Here is a 4,134-nt window from a genome sequence, read left to right as displayed (position 1 = left end):
TAGATGAATAATGGTTATTCAGGTGACTGAAAACCAAAGCCACGGAGTCTGGCCATCCCCTTCCCCCTTTATCTCTTCTCTTCCTCTTCACTCTCCTACTTGAAATCCTCTCCATCCATCCAGGCCATGACTTCCAGGAGAAGAGATTAAGGATGAATTTCATTCAATAGTAAGCTTCTCCTCTATTGCCTTTGCTCTACTGGTCAAATCCCTTTTGATTATAGGACCTGTGAGTTAGGGGAGAAATTCTCCCCCTTGATACATCATGTTGCAATGTCAATCAAGAAGTTATAATATTACCTTCAGTAAACTCCTGGCATCTGGAAACACAAAGTGTGGTCTCAAATTTTACTCCATATTTAAAAATGCTACTGTCAATCATCAAGTGCATGGCATGGGATGATATTCACTCTGCACAACAAAATATTTAGTTATATGGTGATAAAGATCACAGACTTAAGAACAAATATATTTTGTAATGCTAAAACACTAAAATATTTTATGTGTACATTTTATGTCATTCTATACATTTGTTTGATTTCACTTAGAAATATTGGACTAAAAAGTTGACTTGAAATGTCTTCAAACTTGCCAGGAAATTTAAATGGCTCTTATTTGGGACTGAGGGAAAAACAAAACAAAACAAAAAACAAACAAACAAAAAAAAAGTGGATTCAGAGTCAGAGGACACTGGTTCACATCTCAGGTCTGTCACTTTCTAACCCTGACTTTGGGAAAGTAACTTATTTTCTCTGGGCCTCAGTTTTCTTATCTCTAAAATGGGGAGATTGAACTACATGGCCTCTGGGGTTTAATACTTTTTCTCCCAAGGAATCCCCCCACTAAGGGATCTGAGGTATTAAGGCAATGGCAGAAAAGGTATTCAAATACTTCCCCACATTATTGTGAACTTAGGGTAAAAAAAAGAAAAGGTAACAACTGGGATTTGCTGAGAGGAAGAAGGGAGAAATGGCAATGGCTGAACACAGACACACACACACACACACACACACACTTCAGCAGTAGTATGCAGAGGCAATAACTCCTAGACAACTTGTAGGAAGTACCTGAGAGATAAGCTAGGAACTGCGGAAAACTTCTGAAGAAAAGATAATGGTGGTGGTACATAGCCATGGTTGTACCAAAAGTGGGAAAACTGGCTTAAAAGAAGATAAGCCAGGAGTGACAAATGGGCGGTGGCCAAAGCTGAGACCCTAATTAATGCAGTTCATTTGAACTGGCCACAGAAGTTCGGATAGCCCAGGATACTGGGGTTTTATCTCCTGTCGTCATGAGTTGTTGGTGGGGAATGTGACCTGAACTGCAGGGTAAAGAGCCAAAGTCTCAGAGTAAGGGATGCTATTTATAACCATTTTCTCTCTATCCTTTCAATGCCTGACAATGAAGCTGATTTAGGTTTCAATACTTTGGCAGCCTTGGTTATTTGAAGCAGAAAAGTGAGCATCCCCAGTGTAGATATAAAAAAATGAGTCAGATCATTGTATTCAGAGTCCCTTTGGGTGGGAGCAAACATGAGACATAGAGAACAGTACTTATTGAGAAGTCTTCAAAATCATAATTCCAGAACTATATGATGATTTTTATTTTACAGAGATCAAGAGAAGTTAAGTGATTTTTCCAAGGTCACATAAGTAGGACTTGAAGGCAGGTCTTTTAAGTCTAAATCCTGTGCTCTGTCCAGTATGGCAGTCATAATGGAATGCTGGGTCATTAAAGAATAATTCTAGTAAAGGACAAGTTGTGTCAGGTCTTATCAAATTGTCAAGGTGTTCTGTACTGGTCCATTCAAACTTGGTAAGGCTGACCAAGTTGCAAAAAAGTTCAGCTTACTCTGTAGACCATTAGGCACTCTGTTAAAACCTTAGTCTGATGATGGACTGTATAATCCCCCAAAATCTATCTACCATTTAAATGTATTTATTGATATAAAGTGAGACAGTATGTGCAGTGGATAAAGCCAAGCTCAGAGCCAGAACAGACTGGCTGTGTGGCCCTCAGCAAGTCACTCTACATACATGCTCTAGTCAACTCATTAAAACTATAAATTACAGAGAAAGTGTCACCCTACTCTGGTAGAGGGAGTTTCCTCACCAGGGAGTTCCCTATACTAATGAAATCACAGTTTAGTCCTTGTTCTTACCCTTTGTTAATTGATATTAAACTTGATATGAATGAGACGGACATACACAAGATCCAAATGCTAAAACTGAAAAATTTCATTTTTAAAAGTTGTCATTTTTTAGCAATAATTATTTACCACTGAAATTAGTTGCCCTCAGAACACAAATTTGCATTCCAATTCATAGAAGCAAAAGAAAGAATCTTAAACTAGTATTTTTTTCTTTTCCTTTTTTTAATAGTTTATAAATAGCTATTTTTTTCCTTTTGAAAAACTTACAAAATACACCAAATTTTAAAGTGATGATATTGGCTCTACAATTACTTTGGTTCTACTTTAAAAAAAAAATACAGTATGCTTCATTTCAATGTGTAATAGAGCAGCGCCTGTTTGAAATATACTGACATGTTTGCATAGCACTTTTTAGTTGCTGAATTGCTTTCACATGCATACATCATTTGATCCTCACAACTACTCTGTGAGGTGCATATCATCCCCACTTTGCAGATAAAAAAAAAAAAAAACTAAAGCAAAAGATGTAAGCTGGCAAAGCCCTGCCTAGAACCCAAGTCTTTGACTGCAAATCCAGTAGTACTCTTGTCACTGCATTACACTCTGAGCTGTAATCATGATGGAACCACAAAATCCTGAGAAAAAATATTAATCATTAAAATGATATTACATTCATTAAAATGCCAAGAAATACAACAAATGAAATGCTAATCAAGAATTGGTCACCGGTGAATCAATATTCACAAAAATCCAAGTTTAAAAGTTCCCCTTCAAGTCAATTTGGAAATTTAAAGAAAAAAAAATCAAACCCATCCTGGTTCACCTGCAAAGCAGATACAGAAAAAGGAATTGAAGAGAGAGAAAGAGAAAAGAAAAGAAAGTAGATGAGAGGTGCGATTGAAGAAGGGGGGGGGGGAGAGAGAGAGAGAGAGAGAGAGAGAGAGAGAGAGAGAGAGAGAGAGAGAGAGAGAGAGAGAGAGAGAGAGAGAGAGAGGCAAAGTAGCACAGATTCAATTTAGTTTCTGTTCCAATAGTGTTAAGGCGCTGAATTTCAGTGCAACCAGAAACACTTGACTGGAGACGCTTTTTTCTTCCTCTAAGCCTCTGAGGAATAAAAGAGAGGGAAAGAGAGGAGAGAGAAAAGACAGACAGAGAGACAGAAACAGACAGAGAGAGTCTTAATGGGTATCCTAAGCAAATGATTCAGAAGGGATTAAGGTACGGTAGGATGAGGACGAAAAAGCATCCTTTAGACAAACACGACCTTCACTCTGCTTCTTGGTTTGCTTCTCAACCTAGTCAGAGAACCCAGACAAGTTTATTTACACACACACACACACACACACACACACACACACACACACACACACACACACACCTCACACTGAAGGAGCTGTGGAAACGCCCTCTTTCCATGTCTCCCAAACAATTATTTCGAAGAGCAAAAGAAAGAAAATAATCAGCAGCCCTCGTTCTGTGTGTGTTATGTGTGTATGTATGCAACTGCGTGTGTGTATGTGTGTGTGTGTGTGTGTGTATGTATGTGTGTGTGCGTGCATCTCCAGCCTTGCTGCGCCTGGGACCAGGGCGCAGGCAGAGAGGGAACCAGGCGGGCAGGCGGGCAGAGCCGGGAAACGTGGCTCCGCTGCTTAGCAGAGGAGTTGTGAAGAGGAGCGGTGGACCGCGTGCGCCTCTTGTTCCCGGTGTAATTTGCAGCCAATCATCAGTAGGTGTCCACGTCCCTGCGTCCTCCTCACCTCAGCGCCAATCACCCCCCCACACACTTGGCCCCCCTCCCGCCCCCTCAGCCAGCACACCTCCCCCCTGCTCCTTTCTCTCTCCCTCTCTCTCCCTCTCGCCCCCCCCCCCTCTGTTTGTGTGTGTGCGTGTGTGGTTGCTGGGGGAGGGGAGAGAGGGAGAGAGAGGGAGAGAGAAAGGAGCAGGGGGGAGGTGTGCTGGCTGAGGGGGCGGGAGGGGGGCCA

This window comes from Vombatus ursinus, unplaced genomic scaffold, assembly GCF_900497805.2.
Source record: "Vombatus ursinus unplaced genomic scaffold, bare-nosed wombat genome assembly UNPS02014821.1, whole genome shotgun sequence".
NCBI classification, from domain to species: domain Eukaryota; kingdom Metazoa; phylum Chordata; class Mammalia; order Diprotodontia; family Vombatidae; genus Vombatus; species Vombatus ursinus.
The sequence above is the reverse complement of the archived record's forward strand: the minus strand, read 5'-3'. Positions refer to the sequence as shown.